The sequence below is a fragment of the Bradysia coprophila genome, unplaced genomic scaffold (assembly GCF_014529535.1).
Source record: "Bradysia coprophila strain Holo2 unplaced genomic scaffold, BU_Bcop_v1 contig_297, whole genome shotgun sequence".
In the NCBI taxonomy this organism is placed as follows: Eukaryota; Metazoa; Arthropoda; class Insecta; order Diptera; family Sciaridae; genus Bradysia; species Bradysia coprophila.
The window spans coordinates 8,873,288-8,898,440 of NW_023503555.1; the positions used below are offsets into that span (position 1 = coordinate 8,873,288).

At 34.9% G+C, this 25,153-nt stretch overlaps 1 protein-coding gene across 5 annotated transcripts in view; it reads left to right on the forward strand.

Annotated features, from left to right (window-relative positions):
- Nucleotides 1-12,811: 12,811 nt before the first annotated feature.
- The window catches only part of LOC119079033 (ATP-binding cassette sub-family G member 4-like), a 39,853-nt gene continuing 27,511 nt past the window's right edge, over nt 12,812-25,153 (forward strand). For 2 of the 5 annotated variants that reach the window (XM_037186817.1, XM_037186819.1), the window contains exon 1: nt 12,812-13,104. The gene's annotated coding sequence lies outside the window, so the exon portion shown is untranslated. Of the gene's footprint in view, nt 13,464-25,153 lie in introns of all 5 variants that reach the window. The other 3 variants (XM_037186818.1, XM_037186820.1, XM_037186821.1) reach the window with 2 other exon arrangements.

Below are 25,153 nucleotides of genomic sequence, written 5' to 3' on the forward strand. Positions count from 1 at the left end.
TATGTTGAAAATATCCTAAAATTTCAATTAGGTAGTCAGATTTTTGTGAATGATGGGTTCGTTAGAAAGACCTAGTCAGGAAATGTGGAAATGGATTAAGCTTGAAGCGAAGCTATAAATCGAAAATATGACGACATTTTGATTATTTTACAAAGTTACAACGCTAAGCGTCACGAGAATATCTAACAGGGGCGTGCTTACTTAGCCTGTTTTAATTAAGTCAGTGAAAGTCTGCAAAATACATTCAAATATAGCTCCGGTATAGTATAGTCTTTTCGATGAAAGAAACAGCACATACCAAAAAAAAAACCTTCCACGTTCCACTGTAGATTCTCCAGTATACACTTCAAATTGAAGGAATTATAATAACTTACGAAAATATTGCAATATTGGTCTAAAAAGGTGGTTTTCTTGGTCAAGTGGAGCTACAATGGAAATTGAAGATACCTTTCACAGGCGGGTATCATCTTTAATCGACAGTTACGTCCGGAGTGAGCAGTTTACTCCGGCTACTGATGTTATTTATAACGAAATTAATGTTTAAACGTTTGAAGTAGAAGATTTTCTGTTAATCCGTTAAAACGATTTTTAATCAAAGCAAGTACCAGATCCATTACTTATACTAATATACGTGCTTGACGTCTCTAAAAAGTTTAAATTGAACAGTAACAGCGAATCGGAATATGGTACTGACCCTAACGTGATATTAGAGCGTTGCGGTACCAATAAAAACTTGACTATCTCTATAAGCTTTTCTTCTGATATAAGCTATAAGCTTTAGATCTTCTTTTGTTAAGATCAGGTTCAGGTCTGTTTGAACTAAATCAGGTCGAAGTGAATCTGATCACAGATTTCTCAGGACTTTATTAAATCACTTGGGCAGTAACAGAAGAAGTGCCCATAGTTTCTGCTACATTTTCGTACAACTTGTGATACAGACAGAAACTTTCAACTGAATTAACTTAACTAAAACTATATTAATCTGCGCAACAAAATTTTATAAGAATTTAAGAGATTCTCTTTAAGAGTCAATTCGCAAAAACGTCGAACAGTCGGGATTCAAGGCGACGGCGATCCAAACGAGCTATAGCTCAAATGAATCGTCGTTCAATTCTGAGAATTTCGTGGGAACAACTTTTTTCCCGAAAAATTTCTGTTGGATTGTCATGGCCATTAGAAAATTTTTCTGCGGAGTAGATTTTGAGCTCAATTTACTATCTTCAAAAAATTAAAAATGTAAAATCTAAGAATTTTAGTTCGTTTCGTCAGTCTGTTCTCTACAAAAAAAAATCTACGACACATCTTATGGCTCTATCAAGTTAGTTTTACTATTTATCATCTAGTAAAACTATAAAGAATACAATTTTGATGAAGTCGCTCGAAAAAACGTTATTTGGAGAACGTCAAAGTTCGACCATTTACCAGAATTTTATGGGCTGTGAAAAATCAACTCCATTTCTATCTATGACAGTGGGTATGGACGTGTGGCGCGTCAATGGATAGAGTGTGAAGTAAGCTACAAAACTGCAGGTTAGAGCTTTCTGCTACTTGCTTCCCCAGCCGCCCAGACACTTCAAAAATTTCAGTTATTTCTAGGTTTTCCACTTGTTGCGACGGCTGGGTGGGCCGGACATCAGCATTTGTTGGTCAACAATATTCCCCTCATCGTCCTCCATTAACGTACACAACTTTATTCACATCTCGCATGTTGGAGTTATTGGTAAAAAACGATTTTCGCGACTACTCCACAGAAAAATTTTCTAAGGGCCATGTCAGCCCAACAAAAATTTTTCGAGAAAAAAGTTGTTCCACGAAATTCTCTGAATGGAACGACGATTCGTTTGAGCTATAGCTCGTTTGGATCGCCGTCGGCTTGAATCCCGATTTCATATAAGCTGTTTGAAGTTTTGGCGAATTGACTCTTAAGAATAAGAGAACAATTTGCTATTATAGTTCACATTTCCATCGAATGATATCTCACGGAGTCGATTAGTACACAGAGGGACGTTGATTGTTGAATCAACGCACTTCAGTATCCTAATTAGAGTACCACTCATGCTTGAAGTACGTTAATTGAATTCATTTAATTAATTCTCCACCAATGTTACGCCAATGCGTCTACGGAATTCGTGATTTTCGTTTCGTAATTTATTTATGCAATCACGAATCTAGCAATACTTGGACAATTCAGTTGTGAAACATCTCTCAGTCTATTTTCAAACGAGCAACTGACACAAAGGAGTCTATTAGAACTGTGCAAGAAAAAAGAGGAAACTCTTAAGTGACGGTAGAATTGTGATTTTTCTTTTAAATTTATCTTGAAAAGGAAACTGCTTTCCATTGCATATAATAAGACACATTCTGTGACTAAAAGCGACATTTCTTTCTTTTTTACATCATTTTAATATATCCCAGCAATCAAGAGTCGGAACGAATAGACACACTCCAAACTGATAAAAATACAAACTTTGTTGCATTTCCGTTTCTTTTCGTATACACATAAATTATGTGTGTACTTCAGTTGGAATAATTTTTTTTTATCCCTGTACATAGAAGAAAATATGTGCATTTTAAGCGAGACACAGGATGAGAACACTGTAACCGTTTTCCGTGGAACGGTGGAACTATTTGTCAAACAAAATTTCGACATTTATCTCTTTAAAATGTTTTAAGAAGATATGTTACGCCATTACCATTTTGTGTCGCAGTTTTTCCAGTATTGTAAGCAGCAGATAGCTTGACGGTAAACGAAACATCGTTTTGAACTAGAAGAGTGACTTTGTATCGTTTTGTGGAACATATCTGGAAAGGTAACTTAACAGTTGCAGATTTTTCAATCTTTTACGGACGATTTATTTTATTTATTCCAATGGCTTGTAAACCACAAAATACAAACAAAAGCACAATACAACAAAATGTTGTATCGACAATGTAAAAACAATTCAAAATTCTTATCCATCCGGCCAGCATGATTTCAAATGACAAGTTCCACTGATGGTCACAGATTTCCTGACTGGGAGATCTCCGAAGAAATGTTCAGCCATATTCGAATGGGATACGAGACCATGTGAAACGATGACAAAATAATTACTTGAAGAGATGTGTACGGTAAATATGACCAGCCGCCTAGCCGGTGTAGATCTGTTCCTTCGATATGTTGGTAGGCAGTCGACTCGATTTCCATTGACCGGGAGACTTCAATGAAATGTTCGGTCATCATGAATTGAAAATCTAAACCATGCGAAACTTTCATATCGTTGCGTTCGACCAAAATTTGGGGTTGCGATGAATTAATGTTTGACTTTGTGATCATTGACTGGGAGATTTCGGATGAAATGTACAGTCGCCGGTTTGTTGACATTCGATAAGCAATCTTCAAGGACCAATCCATGGGAACGAAACAAAATTGGTTGTCAACATCCTTGATACAAAGCCCATCAGTTGATCATAATGCTGTGTTGGCGCGAGTTGAGGTTATGTTTCCTGCTCTGATTTTCGTGTCCGATTTGTTGATTAACCTGCCGAGCTAATCACTGTACTCCATGTGCTTAGCGTTGATGAACGTCTTATATTGATAATTATGTTCACCGGCAAAGAAACAACAGCTTAAAACACTTAAAACTTTACATTTTACTTTCCTGCCAAACACAAACCGTATGCCAACTTGGCCGCGTTCACTTCGTTCCCGGACGATAAGCTCTGATTAATGTGGTTTTATGTAGGACAAGAAATGTTCAAGAAAAATGAAGTAAAAGATTTTGAAATCAATTTTTTCAAAATACTACTATCAAATGAAGTAACAGATCGGGTAGTAAGACTGCTGACATGCTTGTTTTTCATGAAAGGTCTTTTATTTCTTTAGGTCAATATAAATCTATGAGTTCTATTCCTTAATGCAACGCTTAGTGTTTGTTACAAAATCTAGTACTTCAATGAAATTAACAATTCAAGCGAGAGTTGATCGTTTACTTTTGTAGTTGTTGTGAAAAACTGATGACCATCGGTTTTTGATAGATATTTCATTGCTGGATTGAAGCAAGCAAGCACGAAACGCACTACACTTCTTTTTGGTCGCCGGTTACGCTATAACAGTGTAAAGAAACAACAGTCTTCATTGTTATTGTGTAAATGGAGTGCAAAGCGATTCCCACTTACCTGTAGCGGTTTTCCTCCCGACTATCTAAGAGAATACGTCCTGGTTTTTCTATCAGATAATAACGATTCAAAGTTCTTAGATTTTTTTTTGTACCGGACTATCAATTTTTCTATAATCAGACTTATAACTAAAGCAGCGTTATGTAATGGAGAAGCTCAATTTCTAAACCAGAATTACGGTTTATTCATTTGTGCTGATTATATCTCATGATAATTTCATTTAGTTGCAGACCCAGACACGGAATCGTTGTGGTGCAGTTTGAAATATAATAAACACAAATTCAAGTTGTTCGAATTAGCAGAACTACGGGTATGTAGTGTCGCAAGGAAATAGATGCAAACGTTTGAGAAAATTCTGAAAGGTTTGTCGGTAAGTTCACTGTGTGAAAATTTGTTGTTCTACAGACGAGTGGAGCAATCAGACATCGCTTAATGTATATTGTTTTACGTAATCAAGTTAAACAAGTAAGAGCAATTTTTCCCATATTTTCTTGAATTGTCCAACATTTTGCCAGATTTTCCATAGTTTCCTCAATTTTCCCAAAAATATTTAGGACAATGGAAGTGATAGATTTTTAAATCTAGATCATTAAAGTGATCGTGTACTACACAGTCAGTGCCAGTGTAGCGAATCGTTTACCACTTTTAGGAAAATTGGTATTATTAATGGTTTGATTGTGAATTAGTTCAACAGAGTGCTTTATAGTGGACGATGTATGTTCGAAGTATAAATCATCCTTTTGCTTGCATGCATCTCTATCATATGTAAATGACTCCATTTTCCTACGTTTTCCTACATTTTTCCGAATTTTCTAAAAAAATTTCGAGTTTTCTAAAATTTTTTCGAGTTTTTTAAAAACTTTCCGAGTTTTCCCAAAATTGTACAAATTTTCTTAGATTTTTCCGAATTTTCCAAATATTTTCCGAGTTTCCTAAATTTTTCCAAAAAAAAGTTTTGGGAAAATTCTAGAAAATATGGGATTTTTCAATGTTTCAAAAACGAAGACGTCAAATTGCTTTCGTTCTACACTCATCTGGTTACGTGACTTCTTGTCATCAATGTCTCTGTCACGCTACAGACCGAACTATTAGGAATCATCAAAATAGTCCACATATTTAAGACTGTTTTCACTCGAAAGATAACTATCATTTGTGGTTTGATTGTGTTTGCTTGCTGTACAACAAACTAACACTCGACTTGTTGTATTTCATTAATCAAATTTCCATTTATTTAAGCGTTACCGGTCCACTTTACGCCACAAAAATGCTTGAAATTAGTAAGCAACTTGACTTAATTGTAATGTAATGTTAAGAGTTGTATGAAGAAAAAAATCTTTAATGTGATCGACAGCATCATCACGATAAATATCACTCTCTTATAAAATAGTACGATAAAATTTGTATTTTCAGTTTGAATACTTAAAATAATACGAGAGATTAGACATGCCAGAAAGACACGTGTGCTGTCGGATTAGTATTTGTTTCTCTGAAGCAAATTTTATTTCATCCACTCTCCAACAAACATATGATGAGTCGCGAATACTATAAAATTGCGATAATTTTTTTGTTTCGTTTGTTAGAAGTTTTCGTACTTACTTTAATACGTTTATAAGAAAAAGAGTAGCGGCAAATCAGTCTGCATGTAGTAGATGTTCATACTAGATTGATATAGCAACAAGTGTAAACCGTAAAAACAGTTTGTGAGTGTGCTATAAATTAATCGTTATATTCGAGAAAAAAAAGCAACTTGTTCTGATAACGAAAAACAATTCCGTGCGCAAATGATGATAATTTTATAATTAATTCCAATTGTCGAAAGAAAAGTTTTGTTACTTTGTAGAATTTTTACTTGACTTGAAATCAGTTCGTTATACACATTTGTAATAATCGTGATTTCGTTGTAAACGATGTCGTTAACTCAATTTTAAGTGGTTCGTTGAAGGTGTACTGAAATAATCGATAAGACAAAAATCTTAGAAGTGTTATCAATAGCACGACTATATTGTGATTTTGGATGAGCAATTGAATTCGCCGATTAAAATTCTAGTGGCAAAGATTTCACATGTTGTGTGTGCGCGTAAAACTATGATTTTTACTGGCTGTGGTCCAAATAAAAATAGTTCTTTTGATCGCAAACACTTTTTGAATGTTTAAAAGCCGACGGATTTGATTCAAACGACTAATATTGTCATCGTTACTCGTAAGTGTAACAGGTCTAAAAAAATAGTTATTACATGTATCCTTCGAGTCTGCGTGTCTGTGACAACTCGTTTTAAGAACTTTCGAGAACTACAACTCCTTTCAATAGATACAGGTCCTTTCAAGAATTACATCTCCTTTTAAGAGTCACAAATCCTTTCAAGAGTTACAACTTCTTTCAAGAGTTACAACTCCTTTCAAGAGTTACAACTTCTGTAAATAGTTACAATACCTTTCAAGAGTTACAACTCCTTTCAAGAGTTACAACTCCTTTCAATAGCTACAACTTCTTTCAAGAGTTACAACTCCTTTCAAGAGTGACAACTCCTTTCAAGAGTTACAAATCCTTTCAAGAATTACAACTCCTTTCAAGAATTACACTCCTTTCAAGAGTTACAAATCCTTTCAAGAGTTACAACTTCTGTAAATAGTTACAACTTCTGTAAATAGTTACAATACTTTTCAAGAGTTACAACTTCTTTCAAAAGTTACAACTTCTGTAAATAGTTACAATACCTTTCAAGAGTTACAACTTCTTTCAAAAATTACAACTTCTGTAAATAGTTACAATACCTTTCAAGAGTTACAACTCCTTTCAAGAGTTACAACTCCTTACAAGAGTTACAACTCCTTTCAAGAGTTACAACTCCTTTCAATAGCTACAACTCCTTTCAAGAGTTACAACTTCTTTCAAGAGTTACAACTCCTTTCAAGAGTTACAACTCCTTTCAAGAGTGACAACTCCTTTCAAGAGTTACAAATCCTTTTAAGAATTACAACTCCTTTCAAGAATTACAACTCCTTTCAAGAGTTACAAATCCTTTCAAGAGTTACAAATCCTTTCAAGAATTACAACTCCTATCAAGAGTTACAAATCCTTTCCAGAGTTACAACTTCTTTCAAAACTCCTTTCCAAAGTAACAACTCCTTTCAAGAGTTATAACTCTTTTCCAAAGTTACAACTCCTTTCAAGAGTTACAACTTCACAAAAATTAAAACTCTTCAAGAGGACTATTTGTTCGACATTGTACCTGTCTAATGGCACGGATTCGTTATTGATGTGCATTTAATTATAATGATGATCGGTTCATCTTTTGGTTTAACAAATGCATCAAATATTGATACATTGCTCTCCATATCTATAATGGGATCAAATCATAGTCGGCACATACATATACAGCTTATGAAAGTTCGAAAAAACTTTCCTATCTTTCCCATCGTATGAGACACAAAAGCCTAAACTTTGTTTAGCTTTTGTGGAGGCCCAACCACAGACCGCCACGAGTCTGCATGGATAGTATTAATTAGGATTACGATTCACTATACTTTTTCGTGTGCAAATTGATATAGTGTCCTCGAGCATCGTATCAAGTACAACTGTCGCCATGGCCTGATGGGAAATGGTATTTTTGAACTGCATATTAATGCAAAACGTCAAAAGACGTATTTTTTTTCTCTCAGATGGAAACAGTGGTCAAACGTCCTCCTATTTCGTCAAGAGGACAATAGTTAACTCCCAACGAATTAAAGCTCCCAACGAGTGAAAACTCCCAACGAGCCAGAACTTCTTCCGAGGACTTCCTTGATTTACTTTACATTTTTTACTCTTGGCTAGATCATCTCAAGAGTTATCACGAGTAATAAGGCTAAAGCTTCTCTAGCCTTACGCTTTCTCAACAGATTGAAGAGATTTAAGGAATTGGCTCTACAAAATGCCTTAGTGTTCCTTAAAAATGTTCCCGTCACTCGTGGAAACAGGGTCGTTAGTATTTTTGTTGCAAATCAAAAAGGCGTTACGGATGAATGCCACGCAAATGTTCTTTTCCTAACTTTATGTTCTAATTTAAATTTCAAATTTTTGAATTTTATTACTTCAATGCAAATAAAGATTGAGCCAAAATATTCTATGCAAATACTGAGTGCGAAGCACAGCTGAATAAATACGTCTATTTAAACTAATAATGGAAAATAATATTCCCAGACAAAAACCAACATTCAACATTCTTTTCAATTCTTAAATAATCCAAAAAAAGTGACTCAAAATAGAAAGACAAAAGGTTTAGTGTCGTCTATCGTATTTTGGCCAAAAACCGCAGACAATTAACTTTACTTCGGTGTGATAAATCGAATCGAATCAGGTACATCGTTCGATCAATGGAAGTACCATATTTCGTTTCAGCTGGTCAACTCATACTCACTAAATTGTTTCTACTACTTTTAACGATTTTGCACTATCAAGAGCGTGTATGGAATAATTGCAACCGCACAAACCAATGTAAGCACTTTTGTGTGTATGAGTGACACTTATTTCAAAGTCACCGACTGTATTTATAGTAGACTGCAGCCACATCTTTTACTTCATTGGTTAAACTACATGACTATTTTGGTCGACATAACCTGTTTATAAAACAAGTTTATTTTATACATCAATTGAACTTGACATTTTGATCCGAGGGGCAGATAGTGTATTTTGAGTGCACAAATCCTCAAAGGAATTTCCTTTGTTTTTCAAGGATTTTCTTAAAACTAAAAAAAAATTTGAGGATTTTCAACGAATTTGAGGATTTTCTTAGCAAAAGATTGACTTTTGAGAGTAAAAGGATTTTCTACGTTTATCGGCTTCACGTCCTGATCTGTTCCCTGCCTTAACACAGACACAATTGGAGTTAAGTTCGGACTTAATAACTAACAATAGTGAAAGCCTCTCTTATCAACTAAAATTGGCGGCAGTGCATCGTTGATTTTTCGAGTGATGGGAACAATTTCCACAATCTATTGAGTCGTCATAAACTGCGTACATCTTTTTAAACTTTTATTTGCACGGTCGAAGTTTGCCGTGGAAAAGTAGCTAGCAATTACTACTAATTGTAGCTAGCAAGTAATTTAATGTGTCTAGAAATAACTTTTGAAAGTCAGTTCATGAAATGGTTAGTTTTAATGATTATAAAAATTATTTACCGGTAATTATTGTAGTTTGCACAGTGTGTAACTCCTTTAATTAAAACTGGTTCGAGCTGTTTATCTGACAGTCTCAAAAGAAATTTATAGAAAAAATTGCAAAAATGTAAATTTTACATCAAAGATAAGGTCAGCAAGGTATAAAAAAATGATAAATGCCGTGACGTGATTTTCGTTAAATCGGATGGTCATTAAGAAAAATAATAAAATTCCGAACACTTACAATAGACCGAGAGCGCGCGTGCACATCATAGGCCTACGAATTGAAATTTCTGCTATTATGCTATTACGCTGTCCGTGCATATCAGTGTCAGCTTAGATCTCAGTCAGCAGTCCCAGACTAGCTCTATGTGAATTGGGAATTCGACGAGCTTTTTAATTTTGGTATGAATAACTTTTTCTAAACAAGTCCGGTCCGGTCGTAGAGCAACCAAAGTGTATAAATAATATGATTTTTCGAAAAAAAAGAGCCGTAGTTTTGGTCCAGAACACAATTCATCAAATTATGATGTGTAGTACACATTGTGCACAGTAAGTAATGAGTTCGAAACTGTTGCCTTTCGAGGGTCTGACATCGAGCCGGGCTCTTTGTCTATTTTATGCAATCATTGCGGTAACAAAACAATTTAGAGAAAAAACAAATATTCATTAGGCTCAGGTCTTATTCATTAAGATAATTGAATTTAATTTACACAACTAGTTCCATTGCATATTACATAACACTGTTTGTGTCTAAGGTCTAAGTTGAAGGATTTATGAGCTTTAAAAAGTGACATACTAGCTTGGAAACGAAAGTTCGGCTTGGTTAATTAAATTAAATAAAAATTAGAGAATCTATTTTCGTCGTTTCATTTACCGGTAAACGGTATAGACGGTAAATTTTGAGATCTTCTGTTTACTTCACTCGAGAGAGCGTTGATGCTAATTGGCACCAATTATAGATCATTTTCATTATACGGTACTTGTCAACGTAACCCCACTTAATTTTTCGTCAAGTAGTCATTAACCTCAATCAATTGACGTTAACTGCGTTCAATTTACTGATTTTCATATGAAAATCGTTCGTTCAATTCATTCGATATTTTTCGACACGTCTGACAGTAGGGATCGTGTCTGACGTTTACAAAGTCATGAAAATGATCTATGTTTAGCAATGACATCTCGAGTGTAAAACTGTCATTTTACTTGCTCCGCTTACTTTTTAACAATGAGAAGTGGGAAGAGCTTCAATTATATTGAAGATAGGTTCCTTAGGAATAGGTGATGGAATTTGTTTATGTAACTGTCCGTTTGACAAGCGGATCGCCACGGTTCAGCAGTGGGTTTCGAACATTTGTTTTTTACACGTTGGCACACGTGCTCTTGTAGATTCAAGATTGTTTTTACGAAGGTTACACTGATTATACTTTGTGAAAAAGGCCTTGCAAATATGTCACATCTTGGACAGAATTTGACACTGCAATATCTGCAACATGAAAAAACTAAATGTTCGAAACCCACTTAAACCCCGTGCTTCCATCTACGTAATGTACACATACTAGGGGAGCCAATACTAATCTATTGAAAACAGTAACAAAACGCTGCAGATAAGTAGCTGTAGCACATTTGAAGAAACCCCGAGGGGAAAACCACTCTTTTTTATTGATGTGATTAACATGATTAACCAGTTAACATGATGATGAATTGGTGACGTGAAACGTGAAATATAGCGGTTAATCAATGTTAATCACCGATTAACCGTTTGATTTCACAAAACTTATGTTTCTGATTAACAGATTAACTGATTTACCATGTTAATCACAAAATAGTGGTTTCCCCCTCGAGAAACCCTTTCATGGGCAAAAACAGATTCATGTAAATTATCACAGTTAGCTTGTATGAACGAAAATTCTACCGAAGTTCGACCGGTAATTGGGTAAATAACGCTTTACTTACCGGAAAATGTCAAATGTGGTTTACTGGTTGGATTCCCTAAAAAATCCATTGTCTTTGCCTAAACGTACGTGTAGACTAACCTCAACAATTTTTCTTCATTCCAAATCCATCCCCGAGATTTAAACTTTTGATTGAAATGGCATTTCATGGACACTAATCCAGTGCTACCTCTACAATTGATAAGATTTTATTATGTTTCGGAATATTGTATGTGCAATCCCTGATCCATCATCCCAACAATTGTATCAGTCGAAATGATCTCAATTCACCCTCCCAGAACAGAGTTCCACAAAGAAACCGAAAAACTATTGTGAATATTATGATGACGAGTTATATATCTATCTACATCTCTTTACGCAATATACTGTTGATATGGTGAATGAGAGTATAAATCTGCCAATGTATGAGTGTGTACCATACATGTTATTCTCATGAATTGTAACAAGGGTTAGCCGAACCAAAAAAATCGTTTTTCTTTATCTCCATCAAAGATTTATTCTTCAAATAACAGCGCGCATTCATTGAGTGCATGTAAACAAAAACACTGAAACTCTGCCTATATATAAAACGCGAGCAAGCAATTTCATGTAAATAATAATGTATGCGCTGGATGATATGGTGTTGTGTCGTCGTTTTTGTGTGAATATTGGTTATAAGTAGTATGGATGGGATATGATGCCATGTGTTTGCATAAATTATCGAGACCGATGTGTGAAATGTTTACGTTTTTCTGATGTGCGAAATTTTTCGGTTTTCAGATGGGAAGCAATATTTCGGATGTTGATTCGTGAAGGACAATGAACTTGGTCTTTTATCAATCGGAATTTTGTTTTTGGTGTGGTGAAATGACATGAAGCTATAGTGTTTAACAGCTTTAAAATTTTGTTGGAGTTGATATGAATTGATATGGGTGGCAAGGAATAACGTCTCTTGTTTAAAAGGAACCTGTGGTATATCAGTGACCAACGACTTTGCTTTCTTCCATTCCGTGCGCCCAAAATGTTATCTTTCACTGAATATCCTCTCAGTCGATGTTTTTATCTCCTATAGCCGGAAAATGTGTGATAGGTCAGAGCTATCGGATCTAATACTTCATTTGATCTAAATGTTTTGAAATCTGTTACTTCATTCGCCTTATCACACGCATTTTGCTATAAATTAAACGATCACTGCTAGAAGAGCTCATTGCTTATTTCTGGTTGTAGTTTTAGATAACAGATGACCAGAGGGTTTTACGAATGTCTGGAAAACTTTAAAGATCATTCAACAGTTGTTGTACTCTCGCGTTCAACACAACCATAATGTTTATCTCCTGCGATAATGGAACGATAAAAGTGGAATAATTAATTGTCTTTCTGGTATTATTACTTCACAATTATTATAAATACAATCAGCCAGTTGTGGTGGTATTGGTACGCTCTCGTACTGAGTTGTAGAAATGTTTGTCGAAATAAATAGATTCAATTGTTTCGATGTATGTGTGGATACAAAGAAAAACGTTGGATTGCGTCTGTATTACAGTGAGTTTATTAAACAGAGAATTTTTCTAAAATTAAAATTCGAATTCGATTTTAGTATCAACTTAAATGTAGAATCGGTCGAGTGTCGTACTAACTTAGGAAATTAGTGTGTGATTAAAATATGTGTCGTGTTACTGTACAAGTCATTCGATCGGATTGGAGTTAATCGAAAAACAAGAACGTTTAAGTGCAATTCAAATTGTGCCATATATAGACGAACGGAATCGAGTGAATTTTTTTCCCTGTTATTTATGTTAAATGGGTGAGGAAGCAACGTTCAGTGTCTTGAATCGTAAATGCATTCATGAATGGAACTATTATTGTTGAACAATAAAAAGTAAAAGTTGAATTGAAAATCTTGTTTCTAAGAGTGTTTGTCGATGTTCGAATATATGCGTTAGCTGTGAAGAACTACAATCAATGTTATTGTGATATCGAAACGGAGCATTAGTCTCTCCTTTTGTCATTTTTCTTTATTTATTATTTTTGGTGTTCTACAAACGTTTCATGGTGCTTCTTTGTTTGTAAACAAAATTTCAATTGAACGAGATATTCGTTTTGTATTTCATCTTATTGCTGTGTGAAGTGCATGTAACTTTGGTGTGTGAGTGTGTACAAAGATCAGAACACTCCTTTTTGCTGTGCATTTTCGAGAATTGATCAAACAGCTGCGCAATTGCTTTTTCCTCTGATTTGGTAAAATCTTTTGTTTTGCTATCCTTGTAGTGATCGGTGGTTCTTGTGATAGGACAATCAATCATGACCATCTACAGCTAACAGACTTTCAGTGAACCAAAGTGTAAAGCAAAGGAATAACCTTGGTAGTAACATTCACAGTTATTTTTTCCATAAAGTGATAGTATCACTGAGTCAGTCAGTAATGAACATCATATAGATGTGCTGACAGAATCTAGTACTTCGTTTTATTTAATAAATTTCACCAGGTTCATAAAAGGTCCCGTACTTCAATAGTGTTCCCATTCCTTTTGCTGTAAAAACGGCACAGAGCCACATTTCAAAGCGTTCGTTTTTGGTCACTGACGTTACAAGATAAGGCGTCTAAAAGATCGGATTCGACGTCATTAAGATTTTGCTGAGGTTTTATGGAATCTTATATGAAAAGACAGAATATCCATGAAAACTGTAGGTGCTAAGATACTCCAAAATCCTATATCAATTTAGATCAAAGTAGATCAAAGCCTAAAGTATCGAAAGTATTTATTTAAATGAGGGACTTATGTCCTCACATAAAATTTCCAGTAGTAGCACTAACATAACCGTTTGCCTTCAGTTTTTTACTAGCTTCAATCTTCTATATTAATACTTCTTTTGTTTAGAATATCGCCTAGTGTTGTCTGTTACTTCATTACATTACAATTCTAAGTGGAGCTAAATGAATTAAATCCAGGGACTAGTTTTGGGAACATATTTTCCAGAACTTTCCTACCTTTTCCCATTCCAATTTTTCACAAAAATATTTTTGTGTAGATCAAGGAAAATGTGAGAAAATTCAATAAATTATGGAAAAATGTTCTCACAAAAATTGTCTCTGATAAAATCTTATTTTTCTTATAATTCGCCAATCACGTCCCTATTTGTTTCCATATAATAAAATACTAGCCACAGTTGACTGCTCCGACAGAAGGCTTAAATAGAGTGTATCGTTTGCTAAAACAAACTGCTCATTTAAAAACGATCGTCTAAGATATACAGTTTATCCATCTATTACTTAAGACATTTGTTAAATAACAAAAGACCAATATGACAACCCTCATATTTACACGGGGCTCTGGATTATTTCGATATTTTCAACAAATCCATCAGTCCTCCCTCACAGTCTAATATCAACGAAAACTCCCTTCGCCCTGTATTACATTACAATACATTAGAGGTAAACCATTACGGTTCGTAACGTTCGTAAATATGGCGATTTCGTGAACTTTTGACATTTCTCACTCTCCTTATGTCAAAATGTCAAAATTCGACGAAGAAGCCATTCCCACGAACTTTACTAACCATAAAGGCCTACTCCTATTACACCATGTGTATTACATGGCTGATAACATGTGAGTAAAATGGTTACAACTGCTGTAAATGTTTCAATAAACTAATTAAACAATTTATTCAGTTAAACATGGGGAAACATTGACGAAAAACCGTTATCAATGTGCTTTGATTAGATTAAACAAATTTGTGCTCGAAGTGTTACTTTCGGTTGATTGTAAAGTAAAACAAAGAGGAAAATACAATGGCTCGTTGTGGCTGGATTAATATTGTGAATTGATATCAAACTTTCTGTTATAGTTTCGTGTAGTACCGATGCTATAAATGAATTGTGAATAAATGTTGAAACACTGGAACTCAGTAAATTGGACAATTTACATCACTAGTACCGCATCCTAACGTAGCTACGAAGCGGCACAACCTGATGATAACACAATCCATATCAAATTCGACTTACATAAATCTAATAATAATCAACCTAACCTCTGGAATAACTCAGAGATAAAATGGTTCCATATGATCTTGAGTACAAACGGTTTTATTGTCGTATTATACCCGTACAGGTGCGGTGCAATGCCAGCGGCAATACATGAATAGACGAAATATGAATTGACTATCCACATTTGAGTGATAAGAATTATATTGAAACTTTTAACTCGGAAAGTTTACCATTTTGAATGTGAATACATGTAGGTGGGTAGGTAGGTAGGTAGGTAAGATAGAGTGAGTGTCGTAATTTTATAGTGCAAAGTGTATTTGCTGGGTATGAATTTAGCGGATAACTATAGTGTCTATCAGTGAGATAGAGTAGGTGTAGGTATGCCGGATTTTAATGCAAAGAGCTAAACGTTTCTTCCATTTCAGTCGAAATATATCACAAAGTGGCCTAGCACTTGTGTTTGATTAATAGAGCCAAAATGTTTTTTTTGTCACCAATTGTATCCAGTCATATTTCCTCTCATCCCAGAATGTTATTTTCGCGGAAATTTTTTTTGAATTTCAAATTTTCAAGTTTCAGCATTTTTTGACTTATTGTTCGATAATGCCCCATCCGAATGTCATCTTCGGATGTTTTTCATTTAAATAAATTATTTTGATAAAAAAAAAACATTTTACGAATAATCATGCCATGCATTCAAGTCTCCCAGTTGTTACTTACATTTATTTTGGCATGTGCTGTGAGTGAAAAGCAAACATTTTCGGCAGACACAATTTTTGATTTCCATATTTGTTAATACATTTCAAGCTATCACCATTACAGGGACAAACCTGATAGTTCAGTTTTCTGCTATGTGTTGCGTAAATTCAAAGTTTGAACTTCCATAGTAATGGGATTTTCGCCAAGGAGCAGTTAGTACGTTTGACCCTAACCATTATTTTGACGTAATTTGCTGCAACTGGATTTCAGCTGGTCCACTTACGTCACTGGCTTGAACGTGTTTATACGAGTTTACTAGTCAAACCCGCGTGTTGGTAGTGGTAAAACGTTATAAGACAGAGAGGTTGTATGCAGAGACATTTCCGTGATTTTTTTTCGTAAATTTTCTTGAATTTTCCCACATTTTCATTAATATTCCCAAAAAATGTTTTTGGTAAAATTTCGAAAAATGTTGGAACGTTTGTGAAATCTTTTCCCAAAAAAGTCACTGGTTTTATAATGGGACCGGCTGAAAAACAGCTGAAACAAATTATTGCTCTGAAAAAACGACGACACGAGAAACGACTACTTTCTGAAGAAACGGCGAGTTCCTGAAGAAGCGGTGGAGTCGTCGATTCTTCAAGAACTCACCTTTTCTTTAGGAAATCGTCGTTTTTTAACATTTTATAGACGGGAATATTCCTTGTAAGAAATGTTAAAAAGGCGAGAAGAAATGACGACTCCTGAAGAAAAGGTGAGTTTATAAAGAATTGCCGACTACTCACCTCCTTATCATTAACTCATATCTTCAGAAAGTCGTCGTTTCTTGTGTCGTCGATTTTTCAGTGCAATCAAATAGAACACCTTTTCACGTGTCGGGGCCGAAAATGAGTGAGTTTTGAAATGTTTCTCGGGTTTTCGGCCCCTGCCCCACGGGCACTTTTAAGCTTTTTGAGTTAGTCAATATGAACACTATTTGCACCCGAGTGCAAATAGTCAATATTGCATTTCCTCAAGGTCTCAGAAGGGCGCCCAAATGTAGCGCATTTCGACAAAGGCTACTCCTACCAAACTCCTTCCTTACAGTTTGTAGAAGGATGAATTCAGTTGAAACAAACCAAACTCCTTCCTTTCAAAGTTTGTAGAAGGATGAATTCAGTAGGAACGAATCAATTTCCTTCCTCACAAAGTTTGTAGAAGGATGAATTCAGTTTGAACAAACGAAAGTCCTTCCTTACACAACTTGTAGAAGGATGAAGTTAGTAGGAACGAACCAACGAACGAAACTCCTTCCTAACGCAGTTTGTAGAAGAATGAATTCAGTAGGAACAAATGAAAGTCCTTCCTTACACAAATTGTAGAAGGATGAATTCAGTAGGAACAAACCAAACTCCTTCCCAACACAGTTTGTAGAAGGATGAATTCAGTAGGAAAAAGCCAAACTCCTTCCTAACATAGTTTGTACAAGGATGAATTCAGTAGAAAAAAGCCAAACTCCTTCCTTACAGTTTTTAGAAGAATGAATTCAGTAGGAACAAACGAAAGTCCATCCTTACACAAATTGTAGAAGGATGAAGTTAGTAGGAACGAACGAAACTCCTTTCTCACAAAGTTTATAGAAGGATGAATTCAGTAAGAACACACCAAACTCCAAACATAGTTTCTAGAAGCGTGAGGAAGGAACGAAAGTCCTTATAAAGTTTGTAGAAGGATGAATTCACTAGCAACAAACAAAAGTCCTTCCTTACACAGTTTGTTGAAGTTATAGAATTCAGTTGGATCGAACCAGACACTTTGTTCATACAATTTGCAGCGAATTGTGCGAGTAGCATTTTCGATAATATAATTCGTATAGTTTACTAACAATGATTTTTTTATTATGTCCGATAGCTTTAAAAATGTGGGTGCAAATAGCGTTAATATTGACTATTTGCTCCCGGGTGCAAATAGTCACTTCGCTCGATTTAAGGTTTTTGGCGTGAATCTATGTTGTCATTTGTGATGGAAAGTATAGAAACATGATCCAAAATAGTCACGTCAATATCTGGTGAACATAAACCTGCATACAGACAAGTAGTTTGTCTGTAAAATCATCCGAATTGAATTCAAACCTGTGTCTAGCATGTACGAACATTGTTCTCAAGCAAATGAACGGTTGTTACGTTTGAAGAGACTCTATCATGATACTAGAATACACTGACAAAAAGAGTTGAAAATCTGACCTGTTATACATTTTCATCTTTTTGTGCGTATAAGACATTAAATCACCGGTGTTCAGTTTGAATTTCTTTCATTGAAGGAACTATTGTAGTGATAGAGAGATTGAAAGGAGCCGCACATATGCAAAAGATATGCCTTTATACCTGAAAGGGTTAATAAAATGTAAGACTTATAAGAGTTAACACCTAACAACTGTCAATAGGGAAGTATTTTACTTGTTAGCTGAATAATATTAACAAAGGTTAAAGGCTAAAAGGTTAAAAAAAATCCCCGTAAGAGTTAATGTCCAATAAGTGTTACAACATCTAATTACTGAATATAACGGAAATTATCGGGAAGTACTTTCCCCATACAATGCCTGCATCGTATAGAATGAAAGTTTTAGTTGGTTTATCACTTGAACGATCTAATATTTTTTTTATATTTATATCCTCAGAGGTACGTTATTTTATGGCTGGACTGTGTCTAGTTAACCCTGATTAGTTTAATCTACATTCTTGGAAAAGTCAAATCGGACATGTTTCTGATTTGAGAGTTGTTGTGGTTTGTAATTGACCCCACAAGAAATTCGTTTAACATATGAAAATCTAGATTAGCATTTTCTGCCTGTTTGCTTGCTACCTGCAACGAAAAACTAAAATACAGAATCTAGGTGCTCATTTGTTAGACGAAATATATGTGGAATGAATTACAGACCAAAACAACTCCTAAATCAGAAAACATGTCGTGTTTCACTTTTCCGTGACTGTATAATAAAATGGAGGGGAAAATAGCTACGATAAATACTGTTGCAGGTTAAATGAGTGTTTTCTTAATAAAGCAGCATTTTCTCGTATGTCACATCATTTACCCCTCTCATTACATTATTTGCTTCTGACATTTTTTTTACCATATTTCGTCAGAAAATAGATTCGATTAGAAAAATCCTTCCTGAGTTCAACATAATATCAGACGTAGTTCGTCAAAAATGATTTAGATTTCGAGCTTCTAGTTCATCATTTCAATTAAACTGTGACAGTCGGTCATTGTTATAAAAGATTTCTGGTGACTAAAATCGTTTTTACCTAATGCCTAATTCCATTCGCGTCAATCGTCATAAATAATTACATACGATAGTTATCCTAATTAAATGGACTAAACCATTCGAATGGAAAGAAAAGTTACAGTTGTCATACATAATTGAAAATCAGTTGAGTTCAAGGTTCCATCATGTGTTGGACTGTCTCAGTACTGATTACTTGGTTTGTACTCATTGTCTGTACTGTGTGTCAGAAAGAAGTGAAATTCATGGGTGATTTGAATAAATTCTTCGACTTTGATCACAACATCTTTTTATTGGACTCATCAGTGGACATAAATCAGTTTATAAATGCAGGCAGAGACTTTGAATTCACACCAAAAACATTATACGTCTCCAACGATAAAATTGACGACAACAACAACAAGAGGACAGAGTTATGGTACCCCATTGAACTGAATAGCAAAAATGCAGTTGTTATAATTGTTCCTGCAAAAAGTAACTTTGAAAATTACTTGCAGCTATTGAATCGATTGAAGGAACTACAAGGACCTCGGATCACTATGAAAATCGGGTTTTTTTTAACGCATTACTCCCCGAACGAAACAGAGTCATATATAGCGACATTATTTCAATGGTGCAAAAAGGAACTCGTTATAGACGTTTTTGCTGTTACATACGGACAACCTGAAGTTGGTCTGGCGCCAAATCATACTGAAAGATCGTTAAAAATTTTCTCTTTCGATCCATTCATATCGTTTGATATGACAGATGTTACCAAAAGTCCGAGTTTTAACAGTGTATTTCGGAGTGTAGCTTCCAATTTTCAGCAATATCAACTGATACTCAGTGAGCCATGGGACGATGGCGATGAATTTTGGCCTACATTATTGAATCATATGAATGCGACATACACTATACTGAAACACAACTTTACAAAACAATCAGAGTATTTTGAAAGTGGACTTCATATCATACCAGGTATACGCTCTCAAATAGGTCTAAGGGAAGAATACAATTTGTACCCATGTGATTGGCGACGATTTACAGTTTTGGTACCGGCATCTCTCCCTTATTCAGATTTTTCTGCGTATCTTCGAAACATTACGTCCAACGCTCTTTTGGGTATTGTGATTACTACAATAGTTACATGTACAGTGTTCTTGAGCATCGCTCGGTACATTAAACAGAAGCGAATTTTAATATTTGAAAGTTTTGCCGATGTCATGAACCTTGTTTTCAATGACAATGGGTACATAAAGTACCAACGACTGTACCATTTGGAAGGCTTCATTATCGTACCATTAACGTTCGCCGGTTTCTTTATCGTAAACTTGGTTCTGTCGATTTTACTTGTCCATCTAACTCGACCGGTTGATCAGCCTCAGATTAATTCGCCTTTAGAACTGTACAGTTCTCCATATACTGTACGAGTTAGTACTCAAAGACCGAAAAGTTTGGCAGCCCTGATATTGCAGGAAATATCAAGGGAAACGATGAAATTGAATTGGACCGATAAATTGAATATTTCGAAAGAAAAAGTTGATGACGATATGAAGAGGTTCGATAGATCAGCGTCGTATATTCTAACAACAATAGATGTCAAGCGAATGCTGAATATTCAGAAACGATTGAACATTAAGGCGTATCACGATTCAAATATTAATGTCACAGGATATGGTCACGGGGGATACCTTGTCAACAAAAATTTTTTGTTCTTTGAACGTTTAAATGAACTGTATCATCGAGTCCGAAGTGTAGGTTTGTACGATGAATGGCGTCGACGAGTCGACTTCAAAGTGGAAACAATGATTTTGGAAGGATATCGTAAACATAAACGTGAATCGGATGAAAACATAGAGAGTAATATTGAGTTTCCGACATTCATCGTGTATGGATGGATCGTTGGTGGCATTGTATTGATTATTGAAATTTTGTGGAAGCGTTTGAAACATAAATAAGATGATTTTTACTGTGGCCAAGAAAAAGAGACGACCTGCGTTATACATGATCACGACAGAGTAAAGTTTATTTTACTCTGCCGTGACATGATAGAACTTTTATGGAGTAAAAAGTAGAGAAAAACACAAACGCTAAATCCGAACGGTAATGGCAATTGTGAAAAATAATTTAATTTTGGAACGAGCTATTTTGATCAAAGATAATGCCAGTCAGTGTGCTGTGCACGATCTCAGGAGGACTCTGGTAAATTAATTAGTTTTTGGATCTTTCGAGGAATAAGGCACGTGCTTTTTATACACCTCACGATTTCAAAATCTTATTGCACGGCAGATTATATGTCCGATCCAAAAACAATTTCATTTACTAGAGTGCTGAGATCGTGCACAATATACTGGCATTTTATTTGATCGAAATCCGTCGTTCCAAAGTTAAATTATTTTTTGCAATTAGAGAACGTTAGCTAAACGGCCGCTAACGCTAATTTCCAACGCTAAATCCCCCGCTAACGCTAAAATCAACGGTAATGCCCTGTCAATAAATGGCACCATTGTGAATGCATACACATGGTCGACGCAATTTTCGATTTATTTTCATTTATTATTTTAAAAGGTCATCCGGATCAATATTTTATTACTGCAATCCGTAGATCTAATTTGCAGGAAGGCAGCGACACTGTGCTGGAAAAAATCTATAAACTTTACATGTGCTGTTCGATGACAAACATCCTCAACTACACAACAAACACGTGGTTAACCTGCAATTGAAATAAATGAAGTTAATTTTGTGATTATTACTTCCACAATGTGATCGGATCAATATTTTATCAATGCAATTAGTAGATCTGACTTGTAGGAAGCCAGCGGTATTAAGCTGGAAAAGTTTTATTCACTTTTGATTGCAATCAAACGTTTTACGAATGACATTTTCCAACTGCATGTTCGTCGTGTGGAGGATACTATTTGTAACATTAAAAAGAGAATAAAAAACGTTTCCAGCTTAATACCGCTGGCTTCCTACAATTCAGATCTACTAATTCCATTGATAAAATGTTAATCCGATCACATTGTGGGAGTAATAATCACAAAATTATTTTCAGGTGTTTCAATTGCAGGTTAACCACGTGTTTGTTGTGTAGTGGAGGATGTTTGTCGTCGAACAGCTCCTTGTAAAGTCAATAGATTTTTTCCAGCACAGTGTCGCTACCTTACTGCAAATTAGATCTACGGATTGCAGTAATAAAATATTGATCCGGATGACCTTTTAAAATAATAAATGAAAAATAAATCGAAAATTTCGTCGTCCATGTGTATGCATTCACAATGGTGCCATTTATTGACAGGGCATTACCGTTGATTTTAGCGTTAGCGGGGGATTTAGCGTTGGAAATTAGCGTTAGCGGCCATTTAGCTAACGTTCTCTAAGCCATTACCGTTCGGATATAGCGTTTGAAATTTTGCGTTCAAAAAATCTGACGTTCTCTTTTGTATTAAACGTTAGGACTAGGGATTGCAAACCGGTTTAAACCGAACCGGTTAACCGGACCATTTTGGGCGTTAAAAAACCGCGGTTTTTTTTATCAAGAAAACCGGGGTTTTCGGTCTTTCAATGAAGCGTTAGAAATCTCTTGTTTTTAGGAGAAAGTGAGCATTTATTTTGTGTATTGGTAACATTTGAGCAATGTCTTGAGCTTATTGCAGATAATTTCGCCAGCCATCAGTCTCTGTAAAAGGAAAATGCTATTCGCAGGCTATTTGTAGGAGGAAAATGCTAATTTAAAATGTGAATAGTTAATAAAGGGCCTGATATTCTTGGCAGGCGCATGCAAATAGCAACGTCGTTTCTAAGAAGGCTTTTTTGGCTGTCTGTTGTCACCTTCAGTGTCAGCTTGTCTCCAAATTCAGTCGATATTTTCTTATTCCATACTGTTGTCAGTACAACAGTTCTTTGTTACGTTAATGGAGATGACACGATAGAATTTGGCTGCTACGGACAACGTGATCAACTCAGAGGTACATGTTACGTCGCCTCTGAGTTGATGATGTTTTCCTTTCAGGTCGGTATATTTGATCTTTAAAACAATTACTGTGAATTCTAGAGAATGCAACGTGTCATTATGGAGTATTTGGAGATTCTTTAAAAAAAAAAAATCAAAAATATTCTTAAAGTAAGCCCGAGAAGACATTTTAAAGATGCTTTTCCCATGTACTTTTCACATAGTTGCATACAACGTTGTGTGTAACAGAGGTAATAAGGGGCGACTATTTTCCGCATTACGATTTTCAGGAAAATTGATTTTAATAAGAAGGAAGCAATAAAAAAAAAACACAAACATAAAATAGCCTTTTCATTTTGTTAATTACGTAAAGCGAATGCATTAAATAAAAGCGTACGTTCTAAAAGCTAAAAAATATTGGAGCTAAGTTAGACTTTTTTAAGAATTGACTTTAGATTTTGATGTTCAGATTTTGATGTTACCTAAATATTTATTGGTCGAAGTGAATTCATTCCAATTTCTTAATGTATTAATGTAATGGGGTATATGCGAGGTGTAAACCACTCTGGCATACAAAGTCACAATGAAGTTGCTTTTTAGCATCATACACAGCCAGAAATTTCTGTCACACCTCTCCTCGAATATATTTTTTATGTTAATCGCATTTTTTTACTTTATTTATTTCATTTAGACGAATTTGTATTAAACCAAATCATGCATGAACGATAAGTTGAATTGAAGATTGTGCGTAGACTAAAGGAATGACTAGAACTTAAAGATTAAATTTTTCAACGAAATCGGACGAATGATGATGAATTTCAATTGAAGAATTCGATTCAAGGATTGAGATTTAAACAAAAATTTTACACTAAAATTAATTGATATTGATGTTTTGACCAACTTATGTATCGAACTACATTGTATCCCACTCAGAAATTGATAGGTATGATAAATAAAGATATTTTGAAAAAAAAAGGTTTACTCTGTTTGGTTACGAGTCGATGGAATCTATGAAAATTTTCTTCTTGCAGTAGAGTTATGGAAATAGAAAAATGGTATCTAGAACCTTATCCTGGTTACACAACGACCTCGATTTGAGATTTTTTTTCCAATGTAGTATACGCTTCATAGAAGATTCTAAAAGTAAAGCGCCGGAGGCGAAACTTTTGAATTTATGTACTTTAGTACCTTAAGCCTAGCTCTAGTGAAACATCTCAAGTATAAATCCGAAATTATAAGTTTGTAAGTAGGTGACCTATTAAAGTTGTAAGTAGGTCCCTTATAAGTTGTAAGTTAATTACACAGGTAAAAATATGGACCTAGATCTAAATCTTTTGGGGATTAACAGTACGCGACCGATTTTTTTTTAGAATTTAAATTTAATCCCCTCAGGGATTACTTGAACTTATCCACAAATAATTAATCCCTAGAGGAATAAAATTTTAATCTTTGAGGCCCTAACGTTTGACGCTTGTTTACTATGCGTTGAAACGAAAATCTCATTTTAATCTGATCAAAATGTTATATGTAGTGCAATAAAAAAAATCTAACCCTTCCTACTTTCACTTCAGAAAAAAAAATTAAAAAGAAAGATTTTTTTATCGGATATCGTGTGATACTACAGTTTTTAGGTAAACGTCGGATTTGAGAAGAAGCTTTTTTGTGAATCTGCAATGAGAAATGTTTTTATTAAACAGAATTTTTTTTTTATTTACCTGACGAGATTTGAACCCGGGACCTCCTGCACTTCAGTCTACGATCTTACCACTGCTGCAATTTGTTCTTAATCCCAACCTGTGAACCGTTGTTTCAAAGAAACTAATTCCTCGTGGGATTAAAATGCAAATTGCCAGATGGCAAGATCGTTACTTTAAACCTCGATATTTTTTCATGATTTTCATTTTTATATTCTTATGTAGTTTCTTTACCATTCTTTATGTCTAAAATGTCTGTTTTCCCATAGGAATGTGAAATAGTTCGCTGCTAAAATTGGCCTTACTGCCATTTTCAATCTAGAATTTCTCTATACTATCTTTAACCATATCCATATT